This window comes from Lithobates pipiens, unplaced genomic scaffold (assembly GCF_037356315.1).
Source record: "Lithobates pipiens isolate NorthernLeopardFrog02 unplaced genomic scaffold, aLitPip1_a1.2 Scaffold_16, whole genome shotgun sequence".
Classification (NCBI taxonomy): domain Eukaryota; kingdom Metazoa; phylum Chordata; class Amphibia; order Anura; family Ranidae; genus Lithobates; species Lithobates pipiens.
Genome location: NW_027507748.1, coordinates 348414526 through 348436241, shown reverse-complemented (window position 1 = coordinate 348436241; position 21716 = coordinate 348414526).

Here is a 21716-nt window from a genome sequence, read left to right as displayed (position 1 = left end):
CTCCCGAACGAATGCCGACCCCCGCAGGCACCGGGGGGGGGCCCGATCGGGCCCCCCACCCGTGGGAAGGCAGGGACTTATATATACGCCCTTATGCCTGCCCATGCCATTCTGCCGACGTATATCGTCGTGCGGCGGTCGGCAAGTGGTTAAAATACGCCAAACAGCACAGAGACAAGCCTCAAACCTTTTGGCACAAAGTCATTTGGAGTGATAAGACCAAAATTTTGCTTTTTGGCCACAACCATAAACGCTACATTTTGAGAGGAGTCAACAAGGCCTATAGTGAAAGGTACACCATTTCTACTGTGAAAACACGGAGGTGGACTGCTGATGTTTTGGGGATGTGTGAGCTACAAAGGCACATGAAATGTGGTCAAAATTGATGGCAAGATGAATGTATGTTATCAAAAAATACTGGAGGAACATTTGCATTCATAAACCAGGAAGCTGCGCATGGGACTTACTTGGACATTCCAACATGGCAATGATCCCAAACACAAAACCAAGTCGAACTGTCATTGGCTACAGCCAAATAAAGTGAAGGTTCTGGAGTAGCCATCTCAGTCTCCTGACCTCAATATCATTGAGCCACTCTGGGGAAATCTCAAACGTGCAGCTCATGCAAGACAACCCACGAATTTACTGGAACTGGAGGCTTTTTTCCAAGCGGAATGGGCAGCTTTACCATCTGAGAAGATAAAGACCCTCATCCAAAAATACCACAAAAGACTTCAAGCTATCATTGATGTTAAAGGGGCAATACATGGTCGGAACTTGGCTCATGCTGCGTAAATTTTTAGAATGATTGTGAGACACCTATGCAAAATCTATCTCCGTCAGTTTCTCTCTCTGTACGCCAAAGGAGAGTTGGTCTTAAGGGTCACACACACGGACTGAATATCGAGCAGAATCGGCCAGTTCAGTACAAACTGGATAACATTCGGCTTGTGTGTGTATAGCAACCAGTCTGACAGAAGCTGGCCATTCATCTGGCTCCTGTCCGCAGAGGCGTGACTGAAAATGGTCTGCTGATCGGCATTCGAACAGTGCTCTCAGCCAATGGCATTGACCTGGCGGTGATGAGGGGCAGTCCCCCTGGTCAGAATGCAATAGCTCAGCGGGGAAGATCGCTGTACTAACATCGGATATCAACATCCTCCCAAGCTCTTCAGGGTTTTTTTGTTCAGCCTGCTGTGTTGAAGGAACAAAAATAAATAGCGTGTACTAGGCTTTAAAGTGTATATCAACCCTTACCTTGTAAAAAAAACATTCAGTTTAAATGGGAAATGAAAGGCGAAAGAAAATCTGTAACATGATGTGCACTTTCTAAAGAATATATAAAGATGATGCAGATATACATGTAAAACTTATGTAAGGAAATTTGTTTCATCCCCGTGCATCATCTGAGGCTGTTAACTTTACTGTGTAAATGTGAGGGTTTGCATCCACTTTAACCACTTCAATACAGGACATTTATACACCCTTCCTTCCCAAATCAATTTTTAGATTTCAGTGCTCTCACACTTTGAATGCCAATTACTCCATGCCCTGCCAATGCAACACTGTACCCAAACAAAATTTTTATCATTTTTTTCATACAAATAGAGCTTTCTTTTGGTGGTATTTAATCACCACTGGGTTTTTTATTTTTTGCGACATACACCCCAACATATATTCTATGTGGCATGGGCTCATAGATAGGTACTCGGGTACTCTGTTGGGCTGGAGACAAGTACTCAGGTACTCTGATGGGCTGGTGACAGGTACTTGGGTACTCTGATGGCCTGGTGACAGGTACTCGGGTACTCTGATGAGCTGGTGACAGGTGCTCGGGTACTCTGATGGGCTGCAGATAGGTACTCGGTTACTCTGATGGGCTGGAAATAAGTATTTGGGTACTCTGATGGGCTGGAGATAGGTACTTTGGAGGGCTGGAGATAGGGACTCAGGTATTCTGATGGGCCGCAGATAGGTACTCGGGTACTCTGGCCTGGAGATAGGTACTCAGATGGGATGGAGACAGGTACTCGGGTACTCTGATGGGCTGGAGATGGGTACTCTAATGGGCTGCAGATAGATACTCAGGTACTCTGTACTGGAGACAGATACTCAGGTACTCTGGGCTGGAGACAGGTACCTGGGTACTCCGATGGGCTGGAGACAGCTACTTGAGTACTCGGATGGGGGGCAGACAAGTACTCGGTACTATGATGGGCTTCAGATAGGTATTCAGGTACTCTGGGCTAGAGACAGGTACTCGGGCAGGGCTCGACAAAACCCGGGTGCCAGGTCGCATTTTCGACTAGAAATAGCGACCTAGCACCTGGGGCAGCACAGCGGGGGGTATCCTGTCTCCGTGGACCCTCCAGCGTGATCACGTCGGGCCGTTCCGCCGGCGGCCGGTAATTGAGGCCACGGCTTTGAGGCCTTCTGCGGTCCTATGATTCCTTCTGGAATATGGCGCCCTCTTGTGGTCGCAGTTGGTATGACAACCAGCAATGCTAATGAAGCTTCCTCTGCCTGTTTTTTTATTACCTGCCTATCTTCTTCCCTTTATTTAGAACCCCTTAAACATTATATATATATTTTTTATTCTAACACCCTAGAGAATAAAATGGTGGTTGTTGCAATACTGTCTGTCACACCGTATTTGCACAGCGGACTTACAATCGCACTTTTGTTGGGAAAAATAATTTAGTTAATAAAAAAATAAGACAACATATTGTGAAAGATAATGTTACGCCGAGTAAATTGATATGTCACGCTTCAAAATTGCATCCGCTCATGGAATGGCGACAAACTTTTACCCTTTAAAATCTCCATAGGCGACGTTTAAAAAAATTCTACAGGTTGCATGTTTTGAGTTACAGAGGAGGTCTAGGGCTAGAATGATTGCTCTCGCTCTACCGATCGCGGCGATACCTGCTATGTGTGGTTTGAACACCGCTTTTATATGCGGGTGGGACAGGGCGCGTTTAAAAAAAAAAAAATTTCTTCTTATTTTAACTTTTTATTTTTTTTTCACTGTTCTTTTAAAAAAAATGTTGTGTCACTTTTATTCTTATTACAAGGAATGTAAAAATCCCTTGTAATAGAAAAAGCATGACAGGTCCTCTTATATATGAGATCTGGGGTCAGAGAGACCTTGGATCTCATATTTACACTAAAATGCAATTGAAAAAAAAATTGTCATTTGAAAAAAATAAATAAATAAAATGTCCCTCTAAGAGCTATGGGCAATGACTTGGAGACGGCGGGGGCGCTATCTTCCCCTCACTCGTCTCCATATCAGGCCAGGGACAGGTCCGGATCACCGTTACCGACCTGGCTCCTAACTTTTTAAGCTGGCTCCTAGATTGCAAGCAAATTTGTCAACCCCTGTACTCGGGTACTCTGAAGGGCTGGTGACAGGTACTTGGGTACTTTGATGGGCTGAGGACGGGTACTTATGGGCTGGTGACAGGTACTCTTTATTACTGGCAATATGTGTTTTTGGTGTGCGCTGTAATCAGTAACTTGCTGCTACCGCAATCTCCTCCTCACAGAGGAGGAGAACCCGGTAACAGCTAGTTACCGCAGCTTGTTTACATTCTGTGACCGGCAGTGATTGGACACAGCCGGTCACGTGGTAAAGAGACAATTTTTCATCGGCTCTTTACCCTGATCCGGGATAGGCTGTGTCCGAAGAACACGCCTCATCGCCGAATGCCATGCTGCATGCCCCTGGGGGGAGATCAGATGTGACCAGCTGTAATGGAACACAGCCTGTCACATGGTAAAAAGCCATTTTCTTTGGCTCTTTACACTGATCAGGAATGTGCTGTGTCCCGAGGGACACACCTCATCCCCGATCGCTGCTCTGCAGAGGGATGAGAGGATCCCGCCAGCACCATTTTACTATACGCTGGTTGGGAACCAGTTAAAGCGGGAGTCCGCCGGGACTCCGCGTTTTTTTTTTTTTAAAAGCCAGCAGCTACAAATACTGCAGCTGCTGACTTTTAAAATAGTGACACTTACCTGTCCAGCGCGCCCACGATGTCGGCACCCGAAGCTGATCTCTAGATCGTCTCTCGGGTCCTGCCGCCGCCATCTTGGGTATGGGAATCAGGAAATGGAGCCTTTCGGCTTCATTTCCCGGTTCCCTACTGCGCATGCGCGAGTTGCGCTGCGCAATAAGGACGGTCCCTGCTGCCTCTGGGATCTGTGTGTTTCCCAGCAGGCAGCGGTGCACTTGCGTAAAAAAAGGGGCAGGCACTGGCGGAAAGGGGCGTAATCTACGCCCCTTTCCGCAGAGAGCTATCCCGGAAGTGGGTGCAGATACCTGTACTGTACAGGTATCTGCACCCCCCTCCCCCCTGAAAGGTGCCAATTGTGGCGCCGGAGGGGGGGAGGGTTCCGATGAGCGGAAGGTCCACTTTAGGGTGGACCTCCGCTTTAAAGTACCGCAGGATGTCCTCTGAAGGGTACATGCAAGAATATTGCAGGAACCTATACGCACTACAGCTTTTTCTCAGCATCTCTGGGAATTCTTCCAATTCAAAAATGAGTTGGTCACAGATCCGTAGGTACTCACAAAGCCTTCATGTGGGGTATTTGCATTCAACAGGGATCTAGAGCTGAAAAGCAATACAACCTTAAAATGTCTAGCCTCCTCTCAGAGATCCATACTCCGGAACACCAAAACAAAGACAATCCTACATCAATTACCTCCGATTTCCTTTCCAAACTAACTCTTGGAGCACAAAGTGGATACAGCACATAGGTATCACCCTTACAGCCACCTCATCTAGCCTAGCACCTTCTAACTTTAAACCCTTGATAACCAAAATGACTACAGAGCTTCAATGCATATCACAATTTGAACTGTCATGGTATGGTAGATTGGCAGCTTTCAAAATCACCATGCTACCCCAGCTTCTATATATTTTCAGGGCTATGCCTATCCCAACTGCAACCCACTATCTAACATCCCTGTCGACTTTCCCTCACAAATATCTCTGGAAAGGGAAGAAGGCCAGATCTACATACTCCCGCCTCATTAGGCATAGGACCCTAGGTGGTACCGGTTTACCAGACCTAAGGGACTACTACCAGGCAGTACAGCTTGACCAAATAAAGCACTGGTTCCCAACAGAGGAAGCTTTACTGTAGGTAGAAATGGAGTCAGCCTAATCGCCCACTGGAAAGCTATGTTTGCTCCTCCTGAACGATATGTGGAAGCCTTGGGATCTGGGCCTCCTACCCTTACCCACAGAGGCATCACTACAAGCTTGGTGACACCTGAACAAACATCAGGCACTATGTGATATATTCACTAATGCAATGCGGTCTATCTCTAATTAAGGACATTTATGCACAAAGTAATCTTAAGACCCTGTGGAAGCTGGAGGAGGAATTTAATCTGCCCAAACCTGCAATGTTCACATGGGTATGCATACTACCCTTTCTCACTAAACATCCCATTCCTACGTTTGCTACTCACCCGAAAGTATGGTACTTCTATACCTATATTGGCAAACAGACCAAAGGTATTTCCTTGTTATTATAACATTTAACAAGACAAATGTATCTTTTGTAAAACTAGTACAATGACTAAATGGGAAAAGGACCTTAAATCCACATTCACCCCTAGTCAATGGTGAGCTGCCTTCAACTCTATCTTCAAAGAGACGTATTGTGTTTCCCACTGAGGAATGGCATTGAAAATCAATAACAGATGGTATTATACCCAATTTCGGATGGCAATATTTTCCTCTTCCAGTACCCCTTTATGCTGGTGCAATTGTGGCCAAGTAGGAAACCTACTCCATACCTTATGGGAATGCCCCACCCACCTTAACCATCTTTTGGAGATGAATATTCCAACTTATATCAACATGCACAAGGATATTAACTCCCCCCTGCCCTGTGCTATCATTACTTAAAGTGCTACTATACCCACAGCAGTAAAATCCGTCTGTATATGCAGAATACCATGCTTGTTATACTCACTGTGAAACTTAAATGGTTAATTCTCTGTAATGTGTAAAAAGGCTGTTTGATACTGTATGGAAAAATCCTCCCCTCCTGCAGGGCAAGGCCAGATATGACACAGTCAGAGTGGTAAGGCTGCACATGCTCATCTTGGTCTCTATTGCTGGAGAGAACATTTCCTGGTTGATCAGAGCTAGCCAGGTTACATGACATTGACATCACACATGTGGGTGTGTATACAGATCCTAAATGACAGCCTAGATCCTCCCTCCTCCTCCATGCCTAGTAACTAAAAAAGAACAAGAAAAGAAGTGCGTGGGATGTCACATCTTGATTCATGGATGATCAGCCTCCCATAACAGCATGAGGACACAGGCTGTAGTGGAAATCCTCTCCTACCTGAACACTCATCACTCAGGCAGACCCTCTAGTTTATCATGTAACCGTGGTATATAGATCAGCCAAAAAGGTATATAGTGGCAGTATTTTAATGTAAAAAGAAGATTTATTATTATTATACAAGATTTATATAGTGCCAAGAGTTTGTACAGCACTTTACAATGTCAGGGAAGACAGTACAGTTACAATATAATTCAATACAAGAGGGATCAGAGGGCTCTGCTCCTTAGAGCTTACAATCTAGAAGGGAGGGTCGAGTGGAACAAAGGTTAGTAGCTATGGGGGACGATCAGATGGACAAAATGAAAATACAGTTGTTAGGTGTGGGTAGGATAGGCTTCTCTGAAGAGGAGGGTTTTCAGGGATCGTCTAAAATGTAATAGAATAGGAGATTGATGGACATATTGGGGTAAGTAGTTCCATAGGCTTGAAGAGGCTCTGGAAAAGTCCTGGAGATGAGCATGGGAGGAGGTGATGCGAGAGCTAGAGAGCAGGAGGTCTTGAGAAGAACGAAGAGAACGATTTGGATGGTATTTTGAGACTAGGTAAGTGATGTAGCTGGGGGCAGAGTGGTGGATGCCTTTGTAGGTAGTAGTTAGTATTTTGAATTTAATTTGTTGGGTGAGCAGAAGCCAGTGTAGGGATTGACAGAGAGGAGTAGCAGAGACAGAGCGGTTCGTAAGGTGGATGAGTCTGGCAGCAGTATTCATGATGGACTGAAGGGGGGATAGAGTATGCAGAGGTTAGACAATGAGGTGGGAGTTGCAGTAATAGAGGCAAGAGATGACCAGGGAGTTAATTAAGAGCTTTCTTGTGTTATTGGTTAGAAAGGGGCGTATTTTGGAGATGTTGCAGAGGTTGAGGTGGCAAGATTTGGACAGTGATTGGACATGGGGCTTAAAGGAGAGTTCATGACCACTCCATGACTCCTCCTAGGACCTTGGCATGTGGGGATGGGCTCATAGTTATGCCATTGATTTTGACAGATAGATCAGGGGAAGAGGCACGTGGGGGAGGAAAATGATAAGTTCGGTTTTGGATAGATTGAGTTTGAGAAAGTGGTGTAACATCCAAACTGATATATCTGATAGTAAATTAGAGATACGTGAGGAGACTGAAGGAGTTAGTTGAGGGGTAGAGAAATAGATTTGAGTGACGTCAGCATAGAGATGGTATTGGAAGATGTGGGAGGCTATCAGCTGACCCAGGGGGAGGTGTTGAAAATAGGAGATGTCCAAGAACAGAAACTTGGAGGACCCCAACAGAGAAAGGAAGAGGAGAGGAGGAAGTAGAATTGTAAGTCACGCAAAAGGTGCAGTTGGATAAGTTGGTAGAGAACCAGCGAAAAGCACAGTCATGGAGAACAAAGGCATGGAGTTTTTTGAGGAGGAGGGGGGTGGTCAACCGTATTGAAGGCAGCAGAGAGGTCCAGGAGTAGGAGCACAGAATAGTGTTCTTTAGTTTTAGCCAATTAGTAGATTGTTAGTTTTAGGAGAGCCGTTTCTGTGGAATGCTGAGAACGAAATACAGACTGAAGGGGGTCAACAAGGCTATTATTATCAGCAAGGTGGACGCTCAGTCGGTTTTAGACTAGACGTTCAAGGAGTTTGTATAAAAAGGGGGGCAAGGAGATGGGGCGTAGTTTGTTAAGATTGGATGGGTCCAGTGAGGGCTTTTTAAGTATGGGGCTGACAAGTGCATGTTTTAAACAGTTGGGGAAAATGCCAGAAGAGAGGGGGAGATTGAAGATGTGGGTTAGAAAGTGTACAATAGAGCTAGAGAGTGAATGTAGGATCCAGAGGGCAGGTGGTAAGAGGTGGTGGGGTTGAAAGAGGGAAGTGATGATTGTACCTGTGGGCATGAGGTGTAAACCATGGAGGGTATCTGAACAGTAGAGATCTCCTTGTGAATTGTATCAATCTTCTGTTTGAAGTGATTGTCAATCTCCTGGGCAGTGAGTGAATTAGTAGGTGAAGGCAGTGAAAGATGAAGTAGAGAGTTGAAGGTAGAGAAGAGTTGACGGGGACAGGATGATACGTTTTTAATGAGAGTGAAATAGGTCTGCTTGGCAGTGAGGAGGCTGGAATTGTATTTTTGGGGGGCTGATTTATACTGGCTGAAATCTTTCTGGGACTTTGTCTTACGCCACAGGCACTCAAGAGCATGGGTGTGTTTTTTTCAGCATTATCTGTTTGCCCAGGTTGAAGGGGATAGGGCCTGATTCTGTGTGTAGTGAGGGGGACCAGTGTGTCCAGTGAGGCTAAGAGTGAAGTGTTGTAGACAGAAGTGGCTAGGATGGTGCAGGACAGGGGTGCGATTTTGTCATAGATGTGCTCAGTCACAGAGTAGAGAAGAGAATGGTTGAGATGGTGAAGGTTTCTACGGGTAACCGTTAGGTGTTTGGAGGGAGAGGGGGAGAGGGAGAGAGTGAAATAAATAAGGTAGTGATCAGAAAGAGGGTAAGGATAGCTGGAGAGGTTGCATGGAGTGTATAGGTGGGAAAAGACAAGGCCAAGGGTATTGCCTTCAGAGTGAGTACAAGCATGTATCCATTGCTCCAGGTCAAAGGAGGAGGTTAGGCTGAGAAGTTTGGAAGTTGCAGGAATGGTTGTATTAGTAGAGCTGTTAAAGTCCCCAAGAATAATTGTGGGGATTTCAGAAGAGAGAAAGTAGGGTATCCAGGCAGAGAAGTCATCAAGAAACGATGATACTGGACCAGGGGACTGATAGATCACAGCTATCCTTAGAGAAACTGGGGAGAAGAGATGAATGCAGGGAGTCTCAAATGAGGAGAGTGACAGAGAGGGAGGTGGGTGAAGTACTTGAAAGATGCTATATGGGGCTAAAAGGATTCCAACACCCCCTCCTTTGCATCCACTGATTCCGGGGAGTGAATCTAAAGAAGACCACCGTGGCATAGAGCAGCAGAAGACACAGTGTCAGAATTGTGAAGCTAGGTTTCGGTAATGGCTAGTAGATTAAATGAGCTAGCGATAAAGAGATCGTGGAGGGAGGTGAGTTTGTTACAGACAGAGCGAGCATTCCATAGGGCGCAAGAGAACAGGAGTCTGGTCTTGGGAAGAAGAGAAATGGAAACTAGATTGTGTGCATTGCAGCTGCAGCCAGAGGGTGTAGGGTAATTGGTATGTTGAGTACAGTTATGCCACGTACACACGATCAGACTATACGCCGGACTCCCCCCATGTGACATCACCCGGTGATCCCACCCCTTATGCCTATATAAGTCGCTGCGCAACGTGTCCCCGGCATTACAGTGGGAGAGGGTGTTGTGTCAACATCAAAAAAACAAAAGAATGAAGAAGAAGACGGCAGTGGCGGCGGCAGCGACAAATGAGAAGACCGGGCCAACGCTAATAAAAGAGCTGGAAGAAGACAGCGGAGGAGCCCGCCAGAAGAACTGAAGAGCGGGAGAAGAGCCCGGAAAGGGCAGAGAAGTCGGAAGAAGACCCTCGGAAGGCGACGACGACGAAGGAGAAAGTCGGGCTCCTCCGCTAGCAAAAGAGCGGCAAAAGAGCAGAAGATAGCGGAGGAGGCAAGAAGATCCACGAAGTCGAAAGAAGACCCACAGAGCTGCCTAATAAACTACTTTAAAAACCTGTGTTGTGTGTTTTTTTTATTATCACGTTTTCCCCCCAGGTGAATGAGTAGGGGTACAATGTACCCCATACTCATTCACATGGGGTGGGGGGCCGGGATCTGGGGGCCCCCTTATTAAAGGAGGCTCCCAGATTTCGATAAGCCCCCCACCCGCAGACCACGACAAACAACGGCCAGGGTTGTCAGGAAGAGGCCCTTGTCCTCATCAACATGGGGACAAGGTACTTTCCCCAAAGCCCCCACCCCCCCATGTTGAGGGCACACGGCCTGGTATGGTTCAGGAGGGGGGGTGCTCACTCGTCCCCACCCCCTTTCCTGTCCAGCTGGGCTGTGTGCTCGGATAAGGGTCTGTTATGGACTTTGGGGGGACCCCCACGCCGTATTTCGGCATAGGGGTTACCCTTCAAACCCATATGGGCCGACGGGGCTCGCAATGTGTCAATCTCACCGATGGAGGCGGTGACATTGACTTCCTTCGCTAGTCCCATCGTACCGGAAGTCCTGTTCAAAATGAACGGACTTTAGTCCATGTGTGGGCAAGTTCGTTCATTTGGAAAGTCCAGCGGCCTCTGCTGGAAAGTCCGCTTGATTGTCTGCCGGACTAAGTCCGCTGGATAGTCTGATCGTGTGTACACGTCTTTAAGTGAAGAAGGCCCAGGGTTTGTGGATACATCAACAGAAGATAGGAGAAGCAGAAGGGTGAGGGAGGTAATGTGGGAGTGTGATTTATATGAGGGCACATGCCCCAGTGGTTTGGAGTATTGGGCATGTGGATTTAGAATTAGCCAGAGTTGGTGAATGCAGTAATCGGGAGAGGACAAAAGTGAGGGTGATATATATATAAGGTGTGGGGTGCAGAAGAGGTGTGTGGGTGGGTTAGTTTAAAGATAGAAGACACAGCTGTAAGAAGGAGTAGTAGACATTGCATTTTAGAAGGAGGAGGAAGAGCTGAAAGTGTAAACAAGGTCATCTGTATTGTTTTTTTCAAGGTGTTTTCTTGTGTTCCTTCACTTTGTGCAGTCGCTTTGTGCAGAGTCAGAAATACCCCCTCTTTGAGAAAGAACCCCATCTGCAAACGTGCACTGCGAGGGGGGGGGGGGGCAGATGAACTCCTGCTCTCTTGTCACCTCATTCCATGCTCACGTCCTGGACTTCTCCAGAGCATCTCCCATCCTCTGGAATGCTCTACCCCAATCTATTTGATTATCTCCTACTTTGTCCACTTTCAGACGATTCCTGAAAACTCGCCTCTTCAGAGAAGCCTAACTGGCCCCCACCTAAGAACTGTACTTTTATTTTCTCCATCAGCACATGCCCCACAGTTATTACCTCTTGTATCTTTTGACCTTCCCTCTTAGATTGTGTGAGCTTTAACGAGCAGGGCCCCCTGATTCCTGTGTTAAAGTGTATTGTATTTGTACTGTCTACCCTCAAGTTGTAAAGCGCTGCCTAAACTGTTGCCGCTATATAAATCCTGTATAATAATAATAAATAACAATGAACTATTTTCATATTACTGGGTTTAGTAACACTTTAACGTTGGTATAGATAGATACCAACATACATATTGCCCAGGTGTCACTCAACTTTAGCTGCATGATCCATAATTCTCAAGCAATGGAAATCACTTTTAGCACCAAACCTTTCTGAAGCAATAAAAAAAATTAATCAGAACTACATGTACGAGAGATTGTTGGCCATAAACTCATTGTCCTATGAGGCATTCAGTAAATCTTGTATTGTAAAGTATATGGACAGAAAGATATGATTTGCAAAACAACATTTTGGTAAACTATTGTAAGTTGATAGTTTGCATCGAGTTGTTATTGATTGAATGTACTTTGAAAATTGCACTGTACTACCCTCTTTTTCTTTGGTATGTTTATTGTATCCTTGTACCTTTGTTTTAAATAATAATAAAAACTTATTTAACCACTTAACAACCGCCCATTGCCGATTAACGGCTTCAGGGCGGTTGTTTAACTCTGAGATGCCGTTAATTAACAGCCTCCCAGAATTCTGCTCTCGCGCGCCCCCTGGGGTGCGCACACGAGAGCATCCGTGACCGCTGGGTCCAGTGGACCCGGCGCATCACGAATCACGGTAAACGGCCGCTCATCGCGGCCGTTTACCACGTGATCGCTCCGTCAAATGACGGAGTGATCACTTGTAAACAAACCGGCGTCATGTTATGACACCGGTTCCTCCCTCCCCCTCTCTGTACAGCGGAGGGGGAAGAGATCGGTGTCAGCAGCGATGTGGGCTGCATCTGCAGTGCCCACATCGCTGCTCACCGAAAATTAACCCCTCAATTCCCTGCCAACACTCTGCAATACCCTGCAACACTCTGCAATACCCTGCAACACTCCACAACACTCCGCAACACTCTGCAACACTCTGCAACACCCTGCAACACCCTGCAACACCCTGCAACACTCTGCAACACCCTGCAACACTCTGCAATACCCTGCAACACTCTGCAACACTCTGCAATACCTTGCAACACTCTGCAACACTCTGCAATACCCTGCAACACTCTGCAATACCCTGCAACACTCCGCAACACTCCGCAACACTCTGCAATACCCTGCAATACCCTGCAACACTCCGCAACACCCTGCAACACCCTGCAACACTCTGCAATACCCTGCAACACTCCGCAACACTCTGCAATACCCTGCAACACTCTGCAATACCCTGCAACACTCTGCAATACCCTGCAACACTCCGCAATACCCTGCAACACTCTGCAATACTCTGCAACACTCCGCAATACACCGCAACACTCCGCAACACTCTGTAACACCCTGCAACACTCCGCAATACCCTGCAACACTCTGCAATACCCTGCAACACCCTGCAATACCCTGCAACACTCTGCAATACCCTGCAACACTCTGCAACACCCTGCAACACTCTGCAATACCCTGCAATACCCTGCAACACCCTGCAATACCCTGCAACACTCTGCAACACCCTGCAACACTCTGCAATACCCTGCAACACTCTGCAATGCTCTGCAACACCCGCCAATACCCTGCAACACTCTGCAATGCTCTGCAACACCCACCAATACCCTGCAATGCTCTGCAATGCAATACTCTGCAACGCCATACTCTGAGATACCCAGCCATACTCTGAGATACCCAGCCATAGTCGGTGATACCCTGCAATACCCAGCCATAGACATTCACCCCCCTCCAGCCGCCCTCCGGTGCTTCTACCGAATCGCTAATACGATCAAAGCCAGAATCTTTTTTTTTTTTTTCAGGCTTCCCAGCTTAGAGGTGAGATGTGGGGTCTTATTGACCCCACATCTCACTGTAAAGAGGACCTGTCATGCCATATTCCTATTACAAGGGATGTTTACATTCCTTGTAATAGGAATAAAAGTGATCAAAAAAATTATTTTTGAGAAAAAAAATGTCAAACTAAAATAAATAAAGTAAAATGAACAATAAAAAAAAATGTTTTTTTTTAAAGCGCCCCTGTCCCCATGTGCTCGCATGCAGAAGCGAACGCATACGTAAGTCCCGTCCACATATGAAAACGGTGTTCAAACCACACATGTGAGGTATCGCTGCGATCGTTAGAGCGAGAGCAATAATTCTAGCCCTAGACCTCCTCTGTAACTCAAAACATATAACCAGTAAAAAAAAAATTAAATCGTCGCCTATGGGGATTTTTAAGTAGCGACGTTTGGCGCCATTCCACGAGCATGTGCAATTTTGAAGAGTGACATATTAGGTATCTATTTACTCAGCGTAACTTCATCTTTCACATTATGCAAAAATTGGGCTAACTTTACTGTGTTTTTTTTTTTTAAGCACAAAACTGTTTTTTTTTCCAAAAAAAAGCATTCGAAAAATTACTGCGCAAATACCGTGCGAGATAAAAAGTTGCAAAGACCACCATTGTATTCTCCAGGGTGTTTGCTAAAAAAACATATATAATGTTTTGGAGTTCTATGTAATTTTCTAGCAAATAAATGATGATTTTTACATGTAGGAGAGAAATGTCAGAATTGTCCTGGGTGCTCCAGAACACCTGATGGCGCTCCCTGCATGTTAGGCCTCTGTATGTGGCCACACTGTGTAAAAGTCTCACACATGTGGTATCGCCATACTCGGGAGTAATAGCAGAATGTGTTTTGGGGTGTAATTTGTGGTATACATATGCTGTGTGTGAGAAATAAACTGATACTATGACAATTTTGTGAAGAAAAAAAAAAAAAGTAAAAAAAATCTTGATTTTGCAAAGAATTGTGGGAAAAAATGACAACTTCAAAAAACTCATCATGCCTCTTACTAAATACCTTGGAATGTCTTCTTTCCAAAAAGGGGTCATTTGGGGGGTATTTGTACTTTTCTGGCATGTTAGGGTCTCAAGAATTGAAATAGGCCGTCAGTACTTCAGGTGTGATCAATTTTCAGATATTGGCACCATAGCTTTTGGACTCTATAACTTTCACAAAGACCAAATAATATCCACCAATTTGTACTTATTTTTACCAAAGATATGTAGTAGTATAAATTTTGGCCAAAATTTATGAAGAAAAAATTACTAATCTGCTAAATTTTCTAACAGAAACAAAGAAAAATTCATTTTTTTACAGAATTTACTGTATTTTTTCTTTTATAGCACAAAAAATAAAAAAACGAGCGGTGATTAAATACCACCAAAAGAAAGCTCCATTTGTGTGAAAAAAAGGACAAAAATTTCATATAGGTCCAGTGTTGCATGACTGAGTAATTGTCATTCAAAATGCGAGAGCACCGAAAGCTGAAAATTGGTCTGGTTATTAAGGGTGTTTAAGTGCCCAGTGGTCAAGTGGTTAAACAAAAAAAAAAAAAATACATATATATATATATATATATATATATATATATATATATATATATATATATATATATAATGTTTGTAAGTCATTTTCTAGCAAAAAAAAATTTAGATTTTTACATTGATGTGAGATGTGAGAAGTATCAGAATTGGCCTGGGAGTCAAGTGGTTAAGGACCTGCTAACTGGACAAGGAAAGCATGCCAGGACACTAATGAGTTAATGCCTGTACTTTTTCCTCTTGTCAACATTAACAGTGTAGTTAAAAAAGTTTTTTTCTATATTCATTAGAAATAGTTAAATACGTTTTTTTAATCTGTCTGGAGCATCTTTCACATACTGTTCATAATTTTCTATGTCGCTAATACATATTAAATTAGAAAATATTAATTTATTTCTTACTTTGGTGGCATTTTGGATACTCCAACAATGATTGCCAATTATCACTTAGGTTAGATAAAGTACCCTTCCCCTATGTACTTTAGTGAAAGTGTTAGCCAATGATTTAGAATCCAAGATGTGAGTCACACAAACAGAAAGTCCCGGAATCCTCCCTAGAAGAATGAGTAACCACGTAGTCACCAAACCACTTTGTTCTTTGGACATCATTAGTTAGGTGACCTGTGCTATTATTTTTGAAAGGGACAGGATTGCATTCAGTTCAATATGAAACTTTAACAGCTTTGACATTAGAACATTTTATTATCCAATTATTATATGGTTTTATTATTATAGTCCTTGAAGAGATCATGAGTAAGGAAACGTTCAAATCCAAGTAGCTACACTAGTATGTGTTGGAATCAGACAAGAATTATTATTATACATCTACACCGCTGTTTGTACAGCCGAACTCAGCCATGTTGATGTTTGCATGACACATGTTTAGAATGTGTAGAGGAATGTGGCAGAACCTGCATATCAAAGGAGTTACCTTCAGCCCAAATGGTGTGCACAAGCTTACAAAGACGGCCCAGGGCACGTCAGATGGGACTGGCCACAAAGCCAAATATGGCAATATTAGGGGGGCTGTCATGTGAACACTGATTGGTCCAAACCAAATGGGACTGGCAGTAGGGTGTGGTATGGCTGAAGTATGTTTGACAAAAGGGGTTGTGACCTGAGCTCTCTCTCTGTCCCTCTGTATTCCATCAGGAGACCCAGTCATGAGGTGTGGCTGCGAAGGTCGGCTAAGTATGGCTTAGATTGCACTGTGATTGTATGCTATGTATATTATTGTAACTTTTATTGATACTTGATGCACATTTTCCTTATTTCCTTGGGAAATAAATGAGATTTAATTGACCTTAAACGTGTATTGATTTCATAGCCAAGGGTGATAGCATTGTGATAGTAACAATAACATGTGTTTGGCGTAATTAATAGATTAGCTGAACTATAGGGACTAAACAAAGGAATACATAACTGATAATAATAAGAATAGAGTGTATTGATCAGTTACCTCATTTGGCACCCCAGAAGGCGTGTAAAACGTATTTTTACACAGAATCCACAAAAATCTAAGGTATTTTTGTTTGAGTCCCTGTAAGCACAGATGCTCAAAGCCACCCAGAACTGGAAGTCATCTTTAGTGTGGACAAGATTAGCGCTGGCTCGCGAATTCTGAAACCACGCTTGGATGAGCAGGAGGATTCTGGGAGATATTCCACTGGTAGAACGGACGCGTAAAACCTGGTGAGAATTGTGACTGATATATATATATATATATATATATATATGTACATTATTGTTGTGTTTGCTGCAGAAACTGTAACCAGAGGGCAAATTGCCGCACTGGCGAGATAAGGGACTGATCATCCCTGGTTATGTGATATAACCGCAGATTGACAGGATAAATCATACAATTTTGAGGGAAAAGTGGAAGTATTCACGTGATTGTGAAAAAAAACTTTCTGCCCCAATAGAAATTCCCTATGACCTGCTATCGGGTAGAAGGACATTGAATAAGAGTGTGTTCTCCTACAGAAATTCGTGGGTAAACGGATTTGTATTTGTATTTGTTGTTGTTGTTTTTTTTTTGGAGTGGGACTACAGGTCAAAGCTAGCTTCTAAACAGCTTCCTCTATGTCGTTGTGTGCTTGGTATCTGATTGTTTAGTGTATTGCTAATGCACAGTGTTGGTTAGAGAGTGGCAGGAATTACCATACATCTTTGAGGAAAAAGTGGAGGAAGTATAGGTTTTTATTTCTACACACGTGAGAGTGAAATAGCTCTGGTCCAATAGAAGACCAAGGCATTGATTAAGAGTGTGCCTTGTGTCTTGTATGCTGTAGAACCACAAGTCACTGGAAATTTAAACGGTTCGTATTTTTTTTTTTTTTTGTTGTCCACTTGTTATCTGATTTCTTTTGTCTAAGCAAGATTGCTCAACCAGTTGGTGTGGATAGGCTAATTAGCATATCAATGGAAGCCATTGAAGGTTTCGTTAGCAAGCATGGTGGGATTAGATTTCAAGTTACTCACAAAGGTAAATTAACATATCAGTTTAATGAACTTTTAAAACAATGTGATACACATAACAGTCGCATATTTAATAAGTCAAAAAAAGGCAGGAAACAGAGAATGGCCAATGCCTTATGCATGTTAATGAGAATGAAAGAAATTGCGGAACAAAAAGAATTAGAATGGTTTGCTGATAGAGAAGAAGTGATGGAACAGGTAAGGGATATATCAATCAGGATTGATAAGGCTGATGCGGATGCTTGTAGTCGGATTAAACAATTAGTGGCTGAGAAATGTGTATTGCAACAGAGATTAGATGAATTAGAACAAACGTGTAAATTGAGAGAAAGTTGCATTGCCTCTTTGAATCAAAGGGAGGCTGAGAATTTGCAGGTTATCACAAGGCTTAAGGCACAAGCAGCCATAATGGAATTATCCTCCAAGTGTGCAATAGTGGAGGTACCCTCCACACATGCTCAGTGTATAGAAAAGCCAGAAGTGAAATATGAAGAAAACCCGTATGCTATTATCACTGCAAATGATAGTAATGTGATGGGAATCGATGTGGAAGAAGCAAATAAAGGTGGGATAACTGCACTTGAAATTGACTCAGGAGTTGACACTTCGGATGACTCCTCAGACAACGAAAGTGTAAAGTCTGTGCATTCCAATCGCAGTAATATTATCCAGCAATGTGGGTTTCCAGCGCCACATGCTAAAAAAATGGCCTATGCAGGGAAACCAGAACTAAAATGTTTTTTGTGTAAAAGGGGGGGTCACATTTCAAAATATTGTCGGGCGGCGAATAATGATATCGAAAGGAAATTATACCCGAAAACGACCCCAAGGCTTCGTGTGTGTTATTCAGCCAGGTGGGGTAGCCATCCACAGCACGGAACCAATAGTAATCAAACCCATTTCCCGTGTAAAACGCAAATGCGGGGTCTAGAAACGAAAAAGCAATATGTAGGACAGTTGTGTAGAGTCAAAATGGAGATAGACGCATGGTTACTCAAATATAGCACTGGGGGAAACAATGTTAGCAGAACTTAGTGAGCTGCAAGCATGGTAAGAATATTCTGGTCAATGTTTCCCGGCTATGAAAAAGGTTTGATGTAAGTTTCAAGTTCAGAATATGATAGAGGACCTGGATATAGATATACATTTTTTTTGGGTTGTACTTTTAGGGATAAACCCCTGAATTGGTATCGTGGTTTTTCTTTTGTGTGGTTAAAAGATGTTTCTGTTATGAGTTTTTTTAATCTTGTGTTTATTTACTCTTCTCTTATTGTCAGTCTTTGTAAACTTTTCCTGAGTATCCAATACTGCTGATTAACATAAGAATTGTGTGTAATCACTTGTGTGTTCCTTTTTCCAGAGACCAGGAAGGAGTTAAACTGGTTCGTATACAGACATTTGCATTTGTTTGCAGGTCTCTCAAAGTGAGAACAATGGGAAAATATAGCAGAACATGGGTTAGGTTATTGTAAATGCATAATCGATTATCACATGGTACCATGAGCTCATTAGTTAGTAATTGTTTGCAAACAATGGAAAATAAATAGTACTAAAAAGAGTTACAAATGAAGCTAAAATGTTGTGATGATACATATGCTTTGTTTTTGTTTTCCCCATTAACTAATTGTATTTCAGATTGGAATAAGCACTCTTTGCAGGAGAAAAATCCATGGATGTTGTCAACTAAAAGTTGAGTGTTTGTCATTGTTGTATGATGGTTGTCTTGTCGTATGATGGTTGTCTTGTCATGTTGTTTGTGTGATCATGGCCAGATTTTTAATTTTTTTTAAAAAAAAAAAATTATTTTTATTTTCATTTTTATTTTTTTTTTATTTTATTTTATTTTTTATTTTTTTTTTTCTCTTCTAAAATTTTTTTTTGATATTGGTTTAGTCCTCTATGGTAGTTATATTTTTATTCAGGTGGAAAAGTAGTAGGTCTAATCCACCTGAAAGGGGGGGAATTGACAATGCCCTCAGTTAGAACCAGTCACCTGAAAAGGGGTAGTGCATACATCGTAAAGATACAGATAGATGCATTGTTTTTTAGTTTGTAAAATTTGAAGTTTTTGAGAAGCAACACTGACGTTCAGTTTTAAACGTTTTTTGATCATACCATGGGGATACATTTTACAGTGGGTGTAGCCTAAAGAGGTCATGGTTGGTTGGATAGTTTGGTCAGAGTTGCAGAAGCCAGGAATACTGAGGTCCTGGGCTCCAAGGAGGGAACTATAAGTAAACATGGTAAGCGAGCAGATATTGTGGATAAGAATTTGATACTGCTCTTGTTTTTCACTTCCAGAATCAAAGTGGAGCGAGAATTGGAGAGGCTTCTGGAACATGGATGACAGATGATCATCTGGTTGGCAGTTTGTCTGTGCCACACCATACCACAAATTAGTTCCAATAAACATCAGGAGAGAAGGAAAACTGAAAGATTCAGATTAATACCTGTTTTTTTTCATATGGACAATTTGGTGCTAATGCTGAATCTGAAAGACTGTGCCTAGCAAGAGAACTTGTGAAATATTTTTGCAGAAGTCTCTCCTGATGAATGCAAACATGTTATTTATACATGTGCAATGGGTTGGAGGTTGGGGAAGAGTTATGACACATCCAATCCGTCAAAACATGAAAATTTAAAATATGTGTTTTTTTTTTGTTGGAAGGAGGAATTGAAAGAAGAAAGGTTTCAATGTATTACATGTATTGGTGTAACGGAGTTAATATGGTGCAGGTACCCAGGAGGCATACTGGCGCTTATGCATAATAAGGTAGCTGTGGATCAGACTAAAGGGTGCCAGGTGACACATCAATGGGGGGAAAACTTCCTCGTAGGGGTGGTGTCTCAATCCTAGCGGTCCTAGAGAGAAGCTTTCGGTTACAGGATATGCGGAACACCAGAACTAGACATGGGGAAGATAGGCCCGGTTGGTGTCTCACCTGAGAGGCTGAAACCCTGCACAGATAATGCCAGTAAATACACACAGGAGCATGCTCCGTTAAAATAAAGGGAACAAACGCTGGCTACCAGGGTACCGTAGGACTTCACCACATGGTGCTGCAACATCTCATGGTGGTTGACAAAAACCTATCACCCTATATGTGCTGAGTATACACTGAATCAGGTGCGGTTATTGTACCAGTGACTTACTCCCAAAGATGAGAATGAGGTCCATGCAGGATGCTTATTGCTGAGGAGTAACCCGAAAGAGGAGGGTTGTATTCAGCACTATATTAGGGGGGGAACAATAGCTGGGATGGGTGTTAATGGAGTGGACATCAGCCTCCTGAGGAACAAACTCACAGCCATAGCTTCAGAGAAGGAGCGTGACTTTGTTACCCCGGGAGATTGGTGGTATCCTTGATAACATTCAATGAAGTCACAGAAACACTCAGGTTAGAGTGGCTCCGGATTCTGTCAACCATGTTGAGAGGTTGGTAGGGAAGACAGAAACCTGTCATTGGCTCTGGCGCGCACTCGGAGGCAGGTGGAAATATCAGCCAACATCAAGCTGATTATACCGTCTCTGTATGAGGGGCAGTGGCCTGATGAGTTAGCGTCACCGCTCAGTAAGATTTTGCCAAAACACGTTGCTTACACTAATCCAAAGTAGTGGTCGAATGCCTGTATGGGTGGTGCTAAGTTGGATTGTGAAAGGTGTTATGCTGTATGTTCTCACATACAGAAGTGCAGACTTGGTCTGTATGTTTGGTGGCATCAATGGGCTTACTGACTGGGGACTCTATCTTGTTGCATTTGAGGCTATATCACACATGTGATCAGAGAAGATAAACGCTGGAGGCAGGTTGATATTTCCCTTTGTCGGAAGCATGACCATGATGTTTTTTGTAGGCTAGATCAATACATGGGGATGAACGAATAATGTTGGGAAGTTATTTCTCTCTGTATTCTGGATGGAGAGGTCATTGCTGGGAAGAAGGCACCCAGGTATTATTTAGGACATAGGCGAGTTTTTGTTTCTTTGTCCTAAAGAATACCGGTGTAGTGTTAGTCATGGGACTCGAGGGTTCCTTGAACCTAACCGTAGGTAGAGGTGCATGGTACACAAGGGGCGTGATCTCTGAAATCCAGGTACAGGGGTGGAATTGTGTGGGTTTGGTAATTGTTGTAAACTTATATGTGTAGTTAAGCGATATTTATCTAGAAGGGTCTCCCAGTTGTCTATGCAAGTTGAGGGACGATTTGACAGTGAGCTCTCTGTGTGCAAATTGGAGACGTTGCTGCCAAGTCAGAGCCCTGCAACGCCGCTGCGAGCAAGCCTGCCTAATCCCGACCCGTATTTACAGTAAAAGGTTATAGGAGGTTGGGAGCGGGGTGCGTAATACATATATAAGTATATATTATGGTAATAAGTTGATTTATGTTTGTGGTAGAGTATGACCT